At 38.0% G+C, this 21,558-nt stretch overlaps 1 protein-coding gene across 12 annotated transcripts in view; it reads left to right on the forward strand.

Moving 5' to 3' along the window:
- Positions 1 to 21,558, forward strand: part of THRB (thyroid hormone receptor beta) — a 391,687-nt gene that overhangs the window by 79,184 nt on the left and 290,945 nt on the right. For 10 of the 12 annotated variants that reach the window (XM_086676252.1, XM_086676251.1, XM_086676258.1 and 7 more), the window contains one exon: positions 20,393 to 20,489. The exons of the other annotated variants lie outside the window; for them this stretch is intronic. The gene's annotated coding sequence lies outside the window, so the exon portion shown is untranslated. The remainder of the gene's footprint in view (positions 1 to 20,392; positions 20,490 to 21,558) is intronic. 12 annotated transcript variants of the gene reach the window in all.

The raw sequence follows: 21,558 nt of genomic DNA on the forward strand, positions 1-21,558 counted from the left end.
TCTTTTAAAATCAAGAAGTTAAAAACCATAAGTACTATTTCCTGGAGTTCGAAATTAGAGGCCAGGCAGGGATAAATGCATCATGACATTGACATTCTGTCCTTTCTTATTTATTTTATATAAGCAGTGTGTTCTCTCAAGCCTACTTGCATAAACACATAATGATACATATTTAATGAATTTGTTCTTTAGTAGCTATAGAAAATGTGCTTTATTAGTATACCACTTCAATCTTGGTGGCATCCAATCAGATAAATCAGTCATAATGGTGTATGCGTATGGGTTGTGTGTGTGTGTGTGTGTGTGTGTGTGTGTGTTGGCAGATAAAATGAATCAGTGAAGAATAAATATGCATATGCACACATAAAAGTAGAATTTAGAAGTGCCTTTTGAGCTCATGAAACTACCTTTTTTCTTTCTGAGGCAAAAGAAATGTTATCTTCTTTCTTATTTGAAAGGAATTGCAGGTCAAATTGAGCCCAGGCTCAAAAATATTAAATTCTGAGCAAAGTAGGGTCCAAAATAAACTTCTCTATAGAAATAAACTCTATCTAGCCCACTGAGTCTCAAAATTCATTCCATTATCCAGTTCCACTGGGGGGGGGGAGGGGCTTATTTAGAATACAGATTTCCTGGGCGCACATAAAAAGATCTATTCAGTAGGTCTGGAGGGGGGCCCAGGAATCTTCATTTTTAACAACCCAGTGACTGATGTAAGTGGTGTCAGTATCAGAATTTGAAAAACTCCACTTTATCCCTTCCTGAGTAGGAAGGTTCCCTTTCAGTCAGATGAGGTTAATAGGTTGTAGGTTGATAGGTTAATGGGTTGTAGAATTAGAGCAAAGCATCAGACTGATGTGAACGGAGAGCCCTGTGAGGCTAAAGAAGAACCAATTAAACCCCTGAGTTAGTATTTTATCAACAGAGCACTTTATATAGCCCCAGGTAAGTCTGACAGATTCTGGTTCTTGTTCTCCTCTTAATCCTGTTCGCTGCTCATTAGCACTTGGCCCTACAAGAACAGTTCCCAGAAGCAGCTCCAAGTGAAATGTGGGAGGCCCTTGAGGCCTTGAAGACTTCATCTCATCAGTAGTCCATTTACACAGGTTACTCTGGGAAGACTTCTGCAGTACTAGGAACCAGGCCTCTTACTCTGAGAGACAAACAAAGATTTATCCAAAACTAGGCAAAAACAATTAACTTGGTTAAAGAGCACTAAATGAACCTCAGAGTCAATCCTTCAAAATCAAAAGGGATTACATCCCTTATGAGACTCTTGCCTGACAAGAACTTTGAGGGTCTGAGATTTTTTCCCCCTACTGCAGGCTAACAGCTTGTCACAGTGAACGAATGAGGGCAGAAAACATGACACTCTTGGGGCAGAGATAAAAGCGTTTACTCCTCATAGCACTAGCAGCAGCCAGAATATCAACATTTTTTGTGCCTGTTACTCAAGTCCCAATTCCCATAAGGTGATGCAGAGGTTTGGGTGCACCTGTATGTGCAATGAATTGCATTACTAGAAGGAATCCTGAGTTCAGGGAACCCAAATATTTTCTGATGGGCTCTAAGCATACCTGGACTTCGATGCAACAAGAGTCTGTCTCTCCCCTCCAAGTCTGTTCACTGTGTGAACATCCTTGAGCAGCTAGTCTGGAACAAAGGCAGTCAGCGTTTTTGCTTATAAGACATGCAGAAACTTGAAAGACCCATGGAGAATTTTCCCTCAACTATCCAATAGAAAATACTTTGCTCTTGAACACACTTACTTGAGTCTTTTAGGGATGGGTTTTCACAGATGCCACTTCCATTTTAGACATGCTTATTGGCTAACACAGTTATGTATGTAGTAAATCACTCTTTCTACCAAAATGGATACCATTTATGAATGTCATTGATATAATACTCATGGAAATCTTTGTGTTTTTTTATTTATTTATTTTCCTTCTAATATAATGAATCTGTATCCAGAATACAGTTGAGGGGCTGTCTATTCCATAATGTCCCCCTCTAAGTAATAATTTAGTAGCAGAGATTATATGGCTGTGACATGATTAGGTCTCCTGGAAGATAGTATTCAAAACTGAATTCTCTAGGAGCATTGAAGCATACCCTGAAGCAACATTTTTGGTTTGTGTATTTGTTCGTTTCTTTTTTTTTTTTTTTAGTTTATTTATTTATTTTAAAGAGAGAGAGAGACTGCATGCTGAAGGAGCAGAGAGAGAGAGAGAGAGAGAGAGAGGGAAAGAGAATCACAAGCAGGCTCCACACCATCACTGCAGAGCCCAATGAGGGGCTCAGACGCACGAACCATGAGATCATGACCTGGGCCGAAATTGAAAGTCAGATGCTTAACCAACTGAGCCCCCAGGTGCCCCTTGTTTGTTTCTTTGTTTTTCTTATTTCTTTTTTAATGTTTATTTATTTTTTGAGAGAGAGAGAGAGAGAGGGGAGGGACAGAGAGAGACACACACAGAATCCAAAGCAGGCTCCAGGCTCTGAGCTGTCAGCACAGAGCCCAATGCGAGGCTTGAACCCACGAACATGAGATCATGACCTGAGCCTAAGTCGGATGCTTAACCCACTGAGCCATCCAAGTGCCCCTTGTTTGTTTCTTAATAGCATGTAATGTGGCTTTGTCTGGATAACCAAGATAAAGCTTTTACTCATTTAACTTTTTCTTGGTCTGAATTATCACACAATTGTTCAAGCCCATCCTCCCTTGGCTGTGTTGTAGAGCTCCTAAGATATAGATATGTCCTGTTCATGTAGCATTGCCTGGAGATATAGAAGAAGAAGGATAACAAATAAGTTCTCACCATTAACTTTGGGCTTCCTGTTGAGTCAACTTACTCAATATAAACTTGACATACTTATCCTAGGAGTGATTATTTACTGTCTCCTGAATCAAGATAAACGATTTGTAGGCAACCGTCAGCTTTTGTTTTTGGAAACATTGGTTTTCTCTTAATAAGGATGCATTTTCATGGCTGTGTATTTCGCCTCATTTATGCAGTATCTTCCTTGAATTCCCTCTCAGCACCAGTACCATTGTTATCAAGGTAGAGTTGGAATTCAGTGTTTCCATTTGCTGATACAAGTGCCTTCCTACTTCCTACCATTTGAGATATACCTTAAAATGTGCATACACCATAGGGGTCCAAGGCAAGTGTGAAATAAAGATTTTAAAAAAGAGCTGGTGATATGTTTTCATCCTAGGGTTGGTCCAGCGATGGTCCCAAACATCCCTTTTCCATGCTTTCTTCCCAGTTCACTCTGCTGAGTGAATGTACAAGGTCAACTTCAAGAGTGACCAAAACTGAAGCTACCCATTCTTTGGGGGGTTTCTATTGATTGCTGTCTGTGAAAGATTGAGGTGAGCCAAGGATTAGGATATTTGTAGGTGGAACAAAACTTTATGAATAGCTAATAGCTAAAGCCCATCATTTTGACATTTTAGCTTCTAAACAATGAGTGACAATTTGTTGGTGTTACTGCTCTAGTGTTCTATACCATTAAATTGTTATTTGCTGGTTGAAATCAGAACACCAGGGGGCACTAATTTGCTCAAGAAATCATTGTGACTCATTGAGACATGACCTGAATCTCACCCAATTACATTTTATTTTATTTTTTTTTTTTAATTTTTTTTTCAACGTTTATTTATTTTTGGGACAGAGAGAGACAGAGCATGAATGGGGGAGGGGCAGAGAGAGAGAGGGAGACACAGAATCGGAAACAGGCTCCAGGCTCTGAGCCATCAGCCCAGAGCCCGACGCGGGGCTCGAACTCACGGACCGCGAGATCGTGACCTGGCTGAAGTCGGACACTTAACCGACTGCGCCACCCAGGTGCCCCTCACCCAATTACATTTTAGATCTAGAGAGGACCTAGGGGTTAATTTAGGCCTGCTTTACAAATATTTATTTTAAAACCAGAAGGAAATGACTTGCCCAAGGCTAACACTGGCAGGTGAGTGTCCTAGTGGTTTGATGTTCTTCCTCCTCTACCATGATGCTTTTATCAGAGAACCTGGAACAGCCCTTTTTTTTTTTTTTTTTTAAATTTTTTTTTCAGGGTTTATTTTTATTTTTGGGACAGAGAGAGACAGAGCATGAACGGGGGAGGGGCAGAGAGAGAGGGAGACACAGAATCGGAAACAGGCTCCAGGCTCTGAGCCATCAGCCCAGAGCCTGACGCGGGGCTCGAACTCCCGGACCGCGAGATCGTGACCTGGCTGAAGTCGGACGCTTAACCGACTGCGCCACCCAGGCGCCCCGGAACAGCCCTTTTAAAATCATCAGCAACAAGTTTCTGCTAGTCTGCTTTGTTTAGAGGTTATTGCTTTGAACAACACAGACATGGTTCTGCTCTCAGATTGCCCACCAGCTAGGAAGACCCTAGGCCAATTAACTGAATTTTAGCAAGAAGTATTATGGGAGATTGCAGCAGTATATGGGAGATGTCAGACTTCTTTGTTTAGCTGAACCTTTAATGAAAAGGAAATTGATAAGTGAGAAGCAATGGGGAGGGAATATTTCATGATAAAAAGCAAAGATGATAAGACAGTACTGAGATAGGAGGGACCAAAGGAACTTGGACAACCTGAAAAGCCAATGGGGCAGGAGCATAGAGGGAGAGAGGGAAGAAGAATGGACAAGATGAGGCTAGAGAGGTAGGGAGGAGGCACATCACCCAAGTCCACATGGGCCATATTGAGAATAGGGACCTTATCTACAAAGGGTTATGGAGTGTCACTGAAGGATTTTAAATAGGCCAGGGACAAATGCATGCATTCTGTGTGTACCAACACTGACTATAGAATGGAGGGGAATGGGGTTGGAAAGAGGAAGAGCAGTTAAGATGCGGCCCAAGTCATCCAAACAAGAGATGATGGATAAGAACCACAGTAGCAGTGGTGGTAGCTTAGGGTGGTGCTTTCCATCTATAAAGGGCGACTTTCCTCTCAAGCATCCAGATGAGACAAGCACCCCCAGCTGCTTCCTGGCAGGATTTGCTGCTAGAAGTTTTCCTGCTCCGCTTCTTCGTCCCACCTCTTTTTTTTTTTGACTCTTTCAGCTATGGCTTTCTCAATTTCGAACTAGAATCCAGCTTAGGACCAGCCAGGCTCACCCTTGCAGCTGAGCATGGCCAGGTTTGTCCTGTCATCCTGGAAGTCATATCCTGCTTTGTTTTCTCCAAGTTGGACTCAGCATTTGCAAGTTTATAGGGGTGCCAGGGTGTCAAAATAGGCAGGAAGCAGATACGCTTTGTGCCATTTGATTTGTTTAGCAGAGCTTTGGTTATTATGATTTCTTAAACTTTTTTGCTGAATAAAAACAATATGTAGTCACTGTAGAAATCCTAGAAATGGAGGAAATGGAAATCACAAAAACGAAATCACCCCCAAATTCATTTTTCCCCTATTGTTACAATTCAAATCAAAGAGCTTTTATCATCTTGGAATATTTCTTTTTTTCTAAGCATATTTTTAACATGCTAGAATCTCACTCAGTATGAAAAGTTTATATACCATTTTTACAATAAATATTGCTACAATTTTAAGTGCTTACTGTGTGTGGGACTCTGAACAGAGTGATTTGTAAACATTACTCAAGTTTAATTCTCAAAACAACTTAATGAGATAGGATCTATTATCCCCTTTTGTAGAGGAGGAAACTGAAGCATAGAAAGAACAACTTGTTATAGCAGCTTTATTGAAGTATAATTGACATACAATGTCAATTGTTGTCATTGATATACATATTAAAAGTATACAGTTTGATAAATTTTGACATATGTATATACCTGGACATTTTCGTGACAGTCAAGATGATGAACTTATGGTCACTCCCAAGGTTTCTCTTGTGCCCTTGTGATCCATTTACTCCATTGCCCACATCTCTAGGCAACCATAGATCTGTGCTCTGTCACTGTAGGGTAGTTTGTCTTTTCTAGAACTGTGGACTCATTCAGTATGTATTATGTTTGTTGTCTGTCTTCTTTCACTTAGCATAATTAGTTGAGATTACATGTATTAATAATCTATGAATATTTATGGCCAAGTTGTTTCCATTGTATGGATACCCACAATGTGTTTCATTTATTCACCTGTTGATGAACATTTGGATTGTTTCCAATTTGGGGAATTTACAAATAAAATGAATGTGAGTGTCAGTGTACAAATCTTTGTATTGATTTATGTCTTCATTTTGTTTAATGTTTATTTATTTTTGAGAGCAAGAAAGCATGAGCAGGGGAGGGGCAGAGAGAGAGGGAGAACAGAGGATCTGAAGCAGGCTCCAGGCTCTGGACGTATAAACCTTAAGATCATGACCTGAGCCAAAGTTGGACACTTAACCGACTGAGCCACCCAGGCACCCCTATTTGATATGTTTTTTGACTTTTGACTGAGGATTTTTTTTCTGAGGATTTTGACATGTAGAAGTGTAAAATTTTTTGACATAGGAACATTGTATCAAGGTTTCCCTTTATATTTCTTCTACTGCTATAGTAGGAGAATTTAAGAAGATTTTCCCACACTCAGAAAGCCGCTATCTACTGTAACTACATCTAATATTATAACTCTATCTGATTTTCTTATAGTTTTTCTTTTTGGTAACTCTTTAATCTATCCATATTTTTATTTTGATATGTGGAGAGAACCTGAGATCATGACTAAGTTTTTCCAAACTCCTAAAGAATTAAATGATTATCTTAAAATCACTTTTGTTGAACAATCCCATCTCTTTAGTGTTGATTTGTGATAGTTTCTTGATCATTTTTTTAAGGTTCTCATATAAACTGGAGTCTGTTTGGAGGGCATTTATTCTATTCCATTAATCTATTTTTGGTCAATATGAGAGATTTATATTGAAATTTTAAGATATATTTTAATATACAGGTAAATCAGGGCATAGAGTTATCATTCGTCTCTAATCAGAAAAACGTTTCACTTAAATACAATGCTGTCATTGCGTGTTGTAAAAGCAACCTGGCTAGCATATAGATTATCCTACCAATAATTTACATCAGCTTTTATTGCTGTAGATTAGCACATCTTTTTTTTTGACTCATTGTGACAGTGTACTTTCTCTAAATAAAATGTTCACATTTTCTCCTCTCCTGCTTTTATTCTGTCCCCAACCTCATTGCCAGATATTTTGTGTTTAGAAATGAAATTTTTAAACTACTTGATAAATCCTCTCTTAGCATGCTGATTTTTTTTTTTTTTTTGACCTCAGCAACAGTAAGGACCAGATACTACTCAACTGACCAGATACCAGATCCCTGCAATCTGATTTGGTTATTTAGAACATGGTTTTTCAACCTTGACGCTGTTGACATTTGGGGTTAAATAGTGCTTTGTTGTGTCCTATTCACTGCAGGATGTTTAGTAGCATTCCCCACTGGTTACCAATAACCCCACCCTAGCTGTGACAAACAAAAATGTCTCCAGATATTGCCAAATGTCCCTTTGGGGACAGAATTATCCCCATTGAGAACTATTGATTTAGATCAAAGTAGTCTGAGAGCATGCAGCATAATAAACTTACTTCACTTTTATTTATTATTATTATTGTCATTATTATTATTATTATTAATCGTAGTAATACACTCAGGTTGAACCTAAGGCAATTGAGTTAAACAATGATTCACTGTTACTGGGTTTGAAAAAAATCAACCCTAGGGCATTCTGCTTGGCCATGTGACTTAAACATGACCATGGTAAGAAGAGTGACATTATCATTGCTGAAACTAAAACATCTCAGGGTCTCTTTGTATTCACCTCCCTACTTAGCCTATGTTGGTGGTAAATTTGAAAAGCTGTCAATTTGATAACCATATTGGCATATGTAAATGAAATTATGCCCTGAGTTTTAATCTTGTATTTTTTGATATTTAGAAAATGGCTCAAACTCTAAGCCCATAATTCTTTGAATCATCTTGCCTTTGATTTTAGCATATAACCATGGCTGTCTGAGCTAGTTAGTTCAGAGGGGTTTTACAAGATGATAATGAGGCCAATGTTGCAGTTTCAATTAGCTTCACAGAAGAAAAACCCCGCTTCACAGCAGCAGACTGAACTGCTAACCCCTGCCACCACTCTCAGCCAATGGCCAAAAGGAACATGAGAACAGAGAATGTTGTCGACTCAGCACTCCCAGGACCGTTTAGCCTGAACAAGCAAAGGTCACAACTCATTGATGATGATGGCCCATCCGTGTTATACTCCTACACCAATTCACTGCAGAAACACAAAATGAAGAGTAAATCAGCCCTGGAAGTCAGAGCTGCTTTGATAGCCAGTGTAGATCATTGAGGCAAAGACTTGTTTATCCTGATTTTTTTTTTTTTTTTTTTTGGAATAATGAATAGGACAGCTGCAATTTTGAAAGGTATTTAAGCAACTTTTATTTTTGTTTTCAAATTTGCAATTTTGACTGTATATTTAAAGTTAAGTACGTTTTATCCACTCATGAAATTATTTTCTAATCATTCACTAAGAGGGTCATTATAATCATAAATATATCTGCAACTATGCAAATATAATGGCTACATCAGGCAATTTTTTCATTAGAATGAGAAGACTTTTATAAGCATTAAAATGGAAATTGAATTTTACTTGCATTTAACACTATAAGCACAGGGGGTATTAACAAGAGCCCCTGGCAGCAATTTCCCTAATACTAATTTATGTGCTGTATAAAATGTAACGTCCACAGAAACATGGCCCTCAACATCTGCCCTTTATTCCAAAGATTGGGCTTAATTCTGCTTTTAGAATATTTGCACTGTTCCTGTTAAAATGCCTAGATAACAATGGATACAGGTGAATGTTGGCCAGTTTGGTTTATGTTCTCAGTTCCAACATCAAGGTAAATTTCTTTCTCTTTTCCTCTGGTCTTTGAATTCGGATCATACGCATCCAATCTCTGGACATACTCTCCCAGTAGGAAGCTTCTAGAGCTTAGTATCATTTATATAATGGTTTTCCTATCTCATTGGTGCCTAAATTTTTCTTCTGACTTATCAAGAGATCCATAGGAGTTTTCAACATTGTCGGTATTATATTCTGACGATGAATGGATATCCAATTTCAAGCTCTTCCATTCGCAATGCATTCATCAAAATGCAATCAACTTTAGTAGCCTATAGAGGAAATCGCTTTTAGAACCTGGTATTTACTCCACCTCATCAAAGGTCTGCTAAACGTATTGAGTCCTAAATGAATAGCAGTGGACAAGCCAAACAAATTGAGCCTTGAATGCAAGAATGTCTACAGATGTTTCCATGAATTGCTTTTTAATCAATGAAATCAGGAACATGTGTGTTTTTTTAAATTGATTCCTACAGTTGCAGCTGCATGAGTACCACATTTTCCCAACTGCCTCTTTGTTACCATCAGTGCTATATTCAGAATCTCTCTGGTTTCAATATACATGATGTTCTCTTTCTAAAAATTCGAATATTTATTTAGCATTTCTATGTGTCAGGTACTGTGCAAAGTGCTTTCATGGATTATTTAATTTAATCTTTTACAATGGCCTTGTGACATACACAACATATTATTAGTATCCTCATACGGCTAAGGGAACTGAGGAGTAAAGGTTAGTCAGTGGCTCAGGATCATACAGCTAACACTAACGCATGACACAGCCAGATCTTGAACTTGGTCTGTATGAATCGAGAGCCTATACTCCTAACTGCCTCACTGTACAGTCTCCTGAAAGTCATTATCACAAAGATGTGTATTATTTTTTATTTCTAAAAATAATTTTATTTTATTTCTGTTCTCTCTTTTGATTTAAAACAAATAACTAAAAATGATACCCAAATGCCTTTCATGTTCCTCGAACTCCAAATTCTTACAGAATGTATCTTGTCTGTGCTAATTTAACTTACAGTTAGGTCTTCATCCCTCTGGTATTCATAGGTCTCAAATTCGTAGCTAGAAACTTGTTCATGTTTTGAGTAATTGTATTTCACTCCCAATGAAATTTGGGGTACTTAAAACAAGTTCAATGATATTTTAAAGAATGCAATTTACGCCACTTCCTTTAGAAGACTATAAATAAAAAAAATGATAGAACGTGTCAAGCCATAATTGCATCGAGAGTTTTAGTAACCTCGTAAACCACAAGAATGAAATACCAAAAAAATTTTTTTTCAACCACCAGCATCAAAGTCTCATTTGCCAATTCTATTTTTACAACATTGATGGAAGTAATCCAGTTAGGCTGACATTTTTATAGAGGATAGTTTAATGTTCAAATAAGCCGTGTTATTTCCCCATCTTTATTTTCTTTATGGAAAAGATTTTTTTTTTCTTCTGTAATGATTCGAACTGCACTTTAAAGTAAATGAAAACGTGTATTGTAGGTTAGATTATGACTCTAGAAGATACATTTCGGGTGACATAAAGGTCTTTGCCATAACCACAGTTGAAGTTTACAGATACACGCCCCTTCCAGTTTTTAATGCTGGTGTTAAATTTCTTAATTAATCTAATTACAGAAAATGTGTCAAAAGGAAAGGGATGCTTGGTCTCACACATATGCTTGGGTTTCTGTTATCAGGAAACAAATGTCCAAATGTGATTGCACACAAGCTCACACACGTGCTTATGCACGTGCTCACACACAGTCAAGTTTGGATCCAAGTGTGAATTTGGTGACACAGTGGCACTTAGAGCCAAATACTAAGCATATGTCAAAATTTGGTGTGATCACAACAGCGAATGGTACGATATTGTTTCATTCAGTATGATGCAGGAAGAGAAGCCAAATGACAGAAAATCATAAAACAAATGTCATTTACTTCTCAGAAGCATTATGTTTGAATAATTGAGAAAAAATAAGACCAACTTGTTTCAATCTGACTTTCTTGTCATTGGTAAATTAATAGATGTATTTCTCCTCTATTAGAGAAAATAGGCTGATGAACCTTTAATAGCTGAGATAGATTAGGTAAAGTTGCTGATATTTAATGTCTCTGTCCTATAGATCAAAATCTATCATTCATCAAAAAAATTAGTATCAATAAATTTATATAGTTCGGTTTGGCAGAATAATACTCACTGTATTCATTTTTATCCTCTTAGGATATCTTTCTATCTGTATTTTTTAAAGATGGCATGTTTTTAACCATGTAAAAAACTCATAGCTTTAAGGATGGGCCTTACTGATACAAATAACTTGCGTATGGGTCAAATATTTTCAGTATATTATCCATGAATTCCCTTATGAGAGCCAAGGATAGAATAGTTATTCATCAATACCAAATTTCACCAAGAATGGGAATTAGAATTATTTTAGGATCCTTTGATACCTTTGGCTAATGGGCAAAAGACAACCTCAGGGAAATGATAACTCCTTTAAGAAATCCTCCTACATCATGTTAGAAAGTCATAGCTAGATGGAATGATCTATAGATTCATGGAATGGAAATGCCATTGGAATTATCCAGCCCAACAGTTCCCAGCTGTCCAGTAAGAGGATCCAGATCCACATGGATAGGTTGTCAAGACATATTGTATGTGATTTGCTCAAAGTACTGATGTTAGCAAATTACTTTATTTTATTTTCATAAATTAGGATGTATTTGGTATTGTTCATCTAAAAATGCCTCATTAACTTAACAGCATTTCAAATCAGAAAGAATTGAAGTTTCAGTTGGTGGGTCTAGTGTTAGCTACATGTCCCTTAGAGATACCCATAGAAATGAATCGTGCATGAAAACATACGGGTGAGGTTTCCCAGCAGAAAAAAGTTCTTGCTCTGCAGATTAGACAATTCCTGCTAACTTTTCTATAATCAGCAGAAATTGCTGAACTCGTAAGCCAAAAGGTGATGGTGTACATGGAATCAGCAAAAGACCATAATCTTGAAGGACATTTCTCCAGAGCATGAGGAGGCCTGAGGAAATGCCTACACCACCACTATGGAATACGTTTTTCATAACTGGATGCTTAGAGCTCTTGGATTCTGTGTCTCCTCCCTGTGAACAGCACCCAATTACCACTGCCAAAGTTTGTTTTCTCTGAGCTCAGTTTATAAAAGTGACCATACTGCGAGTGTTGACCTTTTCTTTCTTCGGATGTGTTAATATCATGGATTAATCTCTGTCACTGGTCTCAATCCAGTGGCTATTCCCATGGACCTAGGAGAAGTGTTAATTCAGTGCTTACAGGAGAACCTCATCCCTTATCTACAAGTAGTTATTTGGAGGAGTGAGGGGCACTTCACGATTGCCCCCATTTGACAAGAAATTAAAATCTAAATCTGACTCTGTTGTTGTTGCTGTTTTTAACTGCCTGATTATATGATAACTTTCTAGATTATTTAGTGGAGGAAAGTTGTACCATATCTCATTAGCATGATCTTAGGGTACCCTTTGCGACTTAAATTTTAACGGCTGTAAACTATTATGGGGATAGAAAAAAGATGTGACTATTCCAATTCCTTTTTCTTCTATAGTACAGGGCAATCCTAGCAAAGATGACACCAAAATCTTATAAATCAACCTTATAGATTGAAAAATCTTAAGTAATTTATGAGCAAATGCAATCTAGCAAAACATAAAAACAATAACAAAACATAATCAAAATAGTTGGTTCTTAAAGACACAAGAAGTTTTACTATTAAAGAAATCTGATTTTGTTATAATTCATCTTATTAATAGGTTAAATGAGAAAAATTGTATCCTGTCATAGATCTTCAGAATGTACTTGATTTACTATACATTGATAATGAAAATTCTTTTTTTTTTAATATTTATTTATTTTTGAGGGAGAGAGAGACAGAGTGTGAGTGGACAAGGGGCAGAGAGAGACAGAGACACAATCTGAAGCAGGCTCTACGCTCTGAGCTGTCAGCACAGAGACTGATTCGGGGCTTGAACTCATGAACTGCAAGATCATGACCTGAGCCAAAGTCAAACGCCAAACTGACTAAGCCACCCAGGTGCCCCGGTAATGAAAATTCTTAATGAAAGAGACATAGAAGTCTATTTTCTTAAAATGATAAAGATTTATTTGAAACAAAGATTAAATTTTTCATTTATAAAATTCTATATGTATTTTCGTTAAAATGAGAAACAAGAAAATTTTTTTTAATGTTTATTTATTTTTGACAGAGAGAGAGAGACAGAGCATGAGCGGGGAGGCGCAGGAAAGAGGGAGACACAGAATCCAAAGCAGGCTCCAGGCTCCGAGCTGTCAGCACAGAGCCCAATGAGGGGCTTGAACTCACAGACCACAAGATCATGACCTGAGCCAAAGTCAGACGCTCAACCGACTGAGCCACTCAGGTGCCCCAACAAATTTTTTGATGATGTTTATAAAAATCTAGCAAATATAGTGACAAGGAAAAAATTAGATAAGGTAATTAGAAAGGGCAAGTAAAAAAAATCACCATTTGGGGCGCCTGGGTGGCGCAGTCGGTTAAGCGTCCGACTTCAGCCAGGTCACGATCTCGCGGTCCGTGAGTTTGAGCCCCGCGTCAGGCTCTGGGCTGATGGCTCAGAGCCTGGAGCCTGTTTCCGTTTCTGTGTCTCCCTCTCTCTCTGCCCCTCCCCCGTTCATGCTCTGTCTCTCTCTGTCCCAAAAATAAATAAACGTTGAAAAAAAAAAAAATTAAAAAAAAAAAAAATCACCATTTGTCTATATTGAAAATTTAAGAGAATCAACTGAAAATAAAAGCTATTAGAATAGTCAAGAGTCTAGTATTACAAAATTTTTCACTACAGTACTTACAAATATAAATACACAAAATAAAGTACTTAATACCATAATTAAAAAATAAACAAAAACCCCACATATCACAATAGCAAACTTAAAATTAAAAATAACTAGGAATAGGGGTGCCTGAGTGGCTCAGTCGGTTAAGCATCTGACTTTGGCTCAGGTCATGATCTCATGGTTCATGAATTCGAGCCCCACATCAGGCTCTGTGCTGACAGCTCAGAGCCTAGAGACTGCTTCAGCTTCTGTGTCTCATTCTCTCTCTGACCCTCCCCCACTTGCCCTCTGTCTCTCTCTGTCTCTCAAAAATAAATAAAAAATGTAAAAAAATAAAATAAGAAAAATAACTAGGAATAAAAATAAATATATAAGACTTCCTTGGAAAAAATATATTAAAAAATTTGGAAAAATATGAGATTTAACAAGGAGATATTCTATACTCCTCAACAAAAGGAATCAATATTTTAGACATTAAATTCTCCCCAATGTAATCTAACGATTGACTGAATCTGAAATCAGAATCACCCAGGGATTCTTTCAGTAAGATGACAAAATAAAAATTCATCCAAAGTATATTGAAAAGCAAAAGTAGCCAATAACTTATTTAAAAATCAATGCTCCCAAAAGGTTAAGAACAATTATATTAAAAGAAAAGATCTGATCAAATTTCAACATAAAATGTAATACTCTATGCAATGAAAAAAAAAATCACAAACAAAATTAAAAGACTATAAACATGATGGGTAAACATCTGCAGGACAAGTGTCTTCTTTTTCTTTTTTTAATATATAAGGCGGTCTTGACAAATATGAAGGAAAGAGACAGTATTTCTATAGACTTCACAAGACCAGGGGCACCTGGGTAGCTCAATTGGTTAAGCATCCAACTTCAGCTCTGGTCATGATCTCAGGGTTTGTTTGGTGGGTTTGAGCCCTGCACTCTCACCACAGAGCCGGCTTCGGATCCTCTGTCCCCCTCTCTCTCTGCTAGTCCCCCACTTGCATACTCACAAGCTCTCTCTCTCTCAAAAATAAACATTGAGAAAAAGAAAAAAAGAAGAAGAAGAGAATTCACAAGACCAAAGGCCAGCAAACCTTTTCTGTAAAGGACAAATAGTAAGTACTTTTGGCTTTGCAGACACCAGAATCTCTGTTACAACTACTCAACTCTGCTCTTGTAGCACGAAAGAAGCCATAGACCATGCGTAAAGAAATAAATATGACTGTATTCCAATAAAGCTTTACTTACAAAAACGGGAAATGGGACAAAGTGGGCCCACAGGCCACAGTATATCAACCCCTGCAATAGACCTTTTTGTTCACAGCTATATTCCAGGTATACCTAGAAGTAAGCATGGTGTATATAAAATGTTCAACAAATATATGTTGAGTGAACAAGTAAATAAATGAATAGAAATAGGACAACACACACAAAAAATTAAAGTCAACAGTAAAATATATGAAATTGTTCAAACTCACGTGATGACAAAGGGACAAATTAAAATCAAGACATAACAGTTTCTTACTCTCAAAGTCACAAGGTATGTTTGTTTCTTTAATGATAATTCATAGGTTTGGTAAGAATATAGGCTCATGCATTATCCTCATATGCTGCTGGTAGGCTTTTTTACTCTTTTGTCCTTAGTTACATACATAGAGAAAAGTGTCGAAAATAATGTAAGAGATTTATATATCCTCTCCCTCCAGTGACAGTTTTCAAATTGGTTGGATTCATTCTTAAAAATTATTGAGAACCCCAAAGGACTTTTGTCTGTTAATATCTATAATAGTTACCACATTAGAAATTAAAACAGAAACACTTAAACTTTTTATAATTCATTTAAAAGAGCAATAATAAATTCTTTACATGTCAACAGAAATAATGTTTTTATGACAACTACATTTTCCAAAGAAAAGAATCACAGAGAAGAGTGGTATTGTTTTACCTTTTTGAACATCTCTTTAATGTCTTGCCTGAAAGAAATCAACTGGATTCTTGTATCTGCTTCTGATTTCATTCTGTTGTGCCTCGCTTTCTTTGTGAAGGATATGAAGAAAATCAACCTTCAAGCAGTTATGTAGTTGGGAAAGGGACCGGTATTTTAATAGCCTTTTCTGATAACCAAAAATTCTGCTTTGATAGTATACCAAAATTCAACAAGTGGTAGTTTCTAAATAGGCAGTTGAAATGTGGAATCTAAACCCATATCACTGAACTTTTTGTACTTCGTTACATTAAAATCTATTCATTTATCTTGCACTTTGAGTGGGTCTTTTCCCCATTCATGGTCTTGTAACATCATGCACTGACCAGTTAGAAAATAGTTGTTCGATGAGTAAGGCACATCTTGCAGTTGTAGCTACGTTTTGTTGTACAACGTTCAAGATTTTATTTACTACGTCTCTACTGATCTCAGAGAAGTCTTTAGATTTTAGGGATCTGTCAAGCCCTCAGTGGTGGTTATAAGTTTTCCAAAATTCTAATTTTCATTTGAAAGCATGAAATTGTATCATTAACAAAAAATACTGTCAGTCATTTTCTTTGAAGTAGCAGACTCTTCATCACTGTTGAGAAAAAAGTTGGCCGAACACCCATAATAACCATAATTTGCCTCTTCTTCTTTCAAGAAAAAATGATATTCTATGAAGAAAGCACGTAGTTCAGTTCACAACTCAGTGATCATACTTTCATATGCCACAGAAGTGCTATATTCACACTATTTTGTCACTCTATTTTATTTAAAAAGTGCCCAAGTGTTGAGATTTAATTAATTCACTTTTATTGCCCCATTAAGGACACTCTTGAGTGAAGCCGGCTTGTTTGGTTTTGGTAAGTCTGGAGCGTGCACGCTATGGAAGGCACAGTGGCTACTCATGCATTTGACCCCGCTGCCTTGATCCAGGCCAGGTTGCCAGTTTCATCCACCACTGGTTTTGCACCTTCAGTGCAAGTAGCAACATGGTGGAGAAGACAAATAAGTTTAAAACTTCACATAAATAATTCCATTCTAGGGGCGCCTGGGTGGCTTGGTCGGTTAAGCGTCCGACTTCGGCTCAGGTCATGATCTCGCGGTCCGTGAGTTCGAGCCCCGCGTCGGGCTCTGTGCAGACAGCTCAGAGCCTGGAGCCTGTTTCAGATTCTGTGTCTCCCTCTCTCTCTGCCCCTCCCCTGTTCATGCTCTGTCTCTCTCTGTCTCAAAAATAAATAAACGTTAAAAAAAATTAAAAAAAAAATAATAATTCCATTCTATATGTATCCTTTGACCAAGATTTTTTACATGTAACATTATGCCTTTATGTTTTTGAGATAGATGTAGGTTGATACATATAGATCCAGTTCATATCTTTTAACTGCTGTATTGTATTTCTCTCTTTATTCCTCTATTGATAGGTATTTAGAGATTTCCAACTTTTACTATTGTGAAAGAGTCACTCTAGGTTGTGTTCCATGATGTGGACTTTTCAGGTCTAAAAGTAGGCATATACTGAGTTCTCCGTATCTAGATTGCCAAATTGTTTTTAACATGGCCTTATCAATTTACAACCTGGTATGATTCTTAACTGGTACTCTCTTTCTAGGGGCAAGTTTGGCAATGTGTGTCGAATACTCTAAGGGAAGACAATTTTTGAACCAGAAATTCCAATTCTAAAAATTGACCACGAAGGTCATTTGTCCAGGAATGGGTACAAAGATTTTTTGTTGACAAGAGTTGTTTATGAGTATTTATAAAGTAGAAAATCTAGAATCTTCTAGATATTTAATAATAGGTGACAAGTTAAAAATATACTGTGGTTATCTCTTCATGTATATTATGTAATCCTTTTATATCCTAATTTTATTTAATCAATATATGTTATTTTATATAACTATTCATCAAAATGGGTGATGGAAGTACAGGTAATTTTTTCTTTTCTTCTTTGTGTGTATTTTTTTTAATTAGCTTGTGTTATTGAGAATATTTTATTACAGAAGGAAAGAAAGAGGGGAGGGAGGACAGACAGATGGATTAGAGCATGTATTTTGAAACCTCATCCCAAACTAAGTTTCAAGTGAGGCCAAAAAAGTAGAACAGTAGATCAAATCTGACACAGCATAGGGGTGGTTTTTTAAAGCCTCCTGCAACCCCCAGAGATTTTGATTCGGTGGGTCTGAGGATCACTGCATCCCTGAAACGCATAAACCTCACACCTTAAGAAATACTAATTCAGAAACCGTAGCTAATTCCATCTGACTTGCCTACATTGATGAAAAATAAGGAGTCTTGTCATTTTTAATATCTGGCAGGCAAAAGAGACAAGCAATGGCTGGGGGAAGTTCTGGTGGTGCCTCTCCTCTCGGAGGCGGGAAGCTGAAGGCAGGAGCCTCTGCAACCGCATCCTGGGGCAGGAAGGAGCTCTCTTTCCTGCAGACCTGCCTCAGACTTTGCTTTCTTCTCCTTGGCATAGGCAGCCTGCCCTGAAGCAGACAAGGTCAAGTCTGCAGGTGGTGGCTCCAGGTGTTCCTCCTCACTTCTTTCCCATCCCTCCTTCCTCTGTTCTCTGGCATTTGGGTCACTTCCTCTGCAAATCTGAGCATCAGAATCTTTGGGTGAGCTTGCTAAGACACTTTTTCCTGGCCCCCACTCCAGAGCTTCGGATGCCATAGATTGCATTTGTAATAAGCTTGCAGGTGATAAAGCTTCTGGCCCATGGACTACGCTGAGATACAGACCAGAAATAGACTCACCGAGAGAGCCAGCCAGAGACTCAGGGGCTGAACAATCAATTGTTATTCATTAGAATTCCCGTCAGATGGCCATTTAGAAATGCAGATGTGGAGGCAGTAGTAGTAACAGCATTAGTAGGGGGAGTGGTAATGAGAATAGCAACAGTAATAATAGAAATAGGAATCATGGGAAGATTAATAATGAAATCACACAAATAACTGAGGGCCATTTTTATTCCCATGTTTTGATGAAAGTCTTGAACATGGTCTCATCTGAACAGAGACAAGATCTCGGATGCAAAAGTGTTATGAAATCACGAATTTAAAATAATGACTCTTTGGGGCGCCTGGGTGGCTCAGTCGGTTAAGTGTCCGACTTCGGCTCAGGTCATGATCTCACGGTTCGTGACTTCGAGCCCCTGAGTCAGGCTCTGTGCTGTCAGCTCAGAGCCCGGAGCCTGCTTCAGATTCTGGGTCTCCCTCTCTCTCTGCTCCTCCCCCACTCACGCTCTGTCTTGCTCTCAAAAATAAATAACATTAAAAACAAAAATTTTTTTTAAATGTCTCTTTAAATTGGATGTGTTACATTTTTAGTGAAAGCAAGGTCTTTAAAAACATGCCAGACCTTATGATCCAGAAAAAGCTGTTTCTTTTCCTCCTGCAGGGTATTATTTATCTTTGGTTAATAGATTCAGCCAAGCCATTTTTATAGCTTCACATGTTATCAAAAAGTGTTTTCGTTTCTCAATCTAACTACTCCCTTTCTCAACTTATTGCATTAAATCTGCCTTTAGCGGCCAAGTATAAACTGAAGTCTAGATAAAAGGGATTTTTTTTAAACCCCATTTGTGTTTTTCCTTTTTGTGTTAAATTATAAATACAGTAATTGGCGGTTAATGAGATGTAAGTGCTGTAGCCTCAGACTCTTTGGGTTACTCATGTCTCTGCACCATTTTCATCCGGCCCTCATTTTCCACACACCAGACCTATAATTATGCCAAAATTTATCCAAGCCAGAGAATATTTTGTTTTTCCCTGTTGCTACCTACAGTCCGTAAAGTTATGGAAAACGTTGGGCATGCAAAACTAATTTTAATGCCCCCAGTAAAAATTCTGAGGGGCAATTCAATAAGATATAATTAAAGGTGTGTGAATCATAGATTGCAGAGATCACGAGGCACCCAGAAAGCATCTGATCTAGCTGTTTGGCTTTAGTATTAACCCCATTTTGCAGATGAATTAGCCAAGGCTCACAGAAGTAAAATATATGTGAAGCTGGGATTTGAACTAGAGATCTATCTGGCCCTAATACCTGTGCCTTGTCGGGGAGGGTGGCGGGGCAGGGGGGGAGTGGTTGGCAGGTGTCTCTTGCCTCTCTGGACAGTGTTTTTTTTATTGCATCATGCGGTTGCCACCTACCTTGAACTCTTTCATCACATGGTTGAATGTTTTTCATAAGCTTTTAAAGCTCCCTTTATATTTGATTTGTACAGTATCTTTTAACGACAGTGTCCTTGCAACAGATATTTTGATGTACTAAATTTACACATGCACCTGAGTGAGGAAGACACATGCATCATGTTTTGTATTAAACTCCAGGTCTCATGTTTACGTTGAAAATTTCAGTCTTTGTTTCCACTCAAGTGCTAATCTTTCTAAAAATGTCCCTCATGTTGAAGGACATCCAAAAGGCAGTAACTTATTAGAACCTTGGGTTCAGATTACAAATGGGTTTGGCTAGCTCAGTGTTAAAGTTCAAATTATCTCAGAATTATTTTAAATATTTGTACAGGAACACTGATTAGTTTACTAACGTGTTGCCTCATAACCATCCACTAATAACCACCTTGGTCTGTGATCGTTAACTCCAAGGGCTCAAGTGAGCTCTCGGCAAAGGTAATTTGCTTCAGTGTCTGAAGCTGTCATATGATGTCTTTTTCCTAGGACGTGGAAGAGTTGACTCAGAAAAGGAATTTGAAACGGAGTTTCAGACCGCATTTTATTATTTGCACAGAAGAGTTGAAAAGGAAGTTCTGATGAGGTAATGTCCTTCCCTCTGTGCCCCTTTTTGTAGTTAGTGTTTCCTAATTATTTACATTTAAACTGGAGACTGGCAACCTGGTGTAGGGGAAAGAAGTCTGTGCGCGAGTCAGGACACCTGGGATTTGGTGCTGGCTCTGTTGTGCAACTCATGACCTTAGACAAGTCATTTTGCCTCTCTGGGTGTTGGTTTCTATAAATGAGAAAGTGACACAAGGTCATTCCTAAGCTGTAGAGTCTGTACATATGTGCATTCTGCCAAAAGAAGCTAAATTAGCCAGAAGACAACAGACGTGTGTATAGATCTCTCTGTTTCTAGCCTTTGGCCGGGCTGGCTGCATGGACAGCAACCTGTGCTTGGTTTAGTTACGGTCTTGCTGTTACCATCTTGAAATTCTTCACGCTTTTTGAACAAGAGCCCTGCATTTTCATTTTATTCAGGACCAAATTGTGTAACAGGTTCCTGCCTTTTGACAATACATTCCTTATCATTGTGTCGATCAGCTGAAAAAAGGAGTCATAACTTCAAATTGGTCACTTTTGCCACCGTTGTACCTTTTGGGTAGACCGAGGGGAGCAAAATGTTGACAAAAATGTATCTGTGAAATTTTTTGGTTATTTTCAATGACCTGAGTTTTTGATGTCTACATTTTCCTTTTGCCCTACCTTGTCCTGAAGAGGGACATTATGCTCTTATGGGTGGCTCTTGGAAGCTCTGATTTCCTCTCACTTCACAGGTAAACTGTGCATGCAGGCTTCTGTGACTCATATTTTGGAATCTTTGTAGTGTTCAATCCCATTTTTTTAACAGATAAGGGTTAATTACTGGTATTCATCACTAGGCATTTCCAGTCTCTCCACCCAGCATCCTTTTTGCCACTGCTCCCTAATCAGTTGTAGTACAATACAGAGGATGATACTTGTGGCTTTGAATCATCATTTTGTTGTCAGTTGTTATGTTTCTGGAGAAGCTACAATTACAATAGCATGACAGACAATTACAATAGCATGACAGACAGAGAGATGACTTCTCCACCAGCAACTTGCTTTGTTTTGACCAAATGAGCTCC

Source organism: Puma concolor, chromosome C2 (assembly GCF_028749965.1).
Source record: "Puma concolor isolate L17-30 chromosome C2, mPumCon1.1.hap2, whole genome shotgun sequence".
In the NCBI taxonomy this organism is placed as follows: Eukaryota; Metazoa; Chordata; class Mammalia; order Carnivora; family Felidae; genus Puma; species Puma concolor.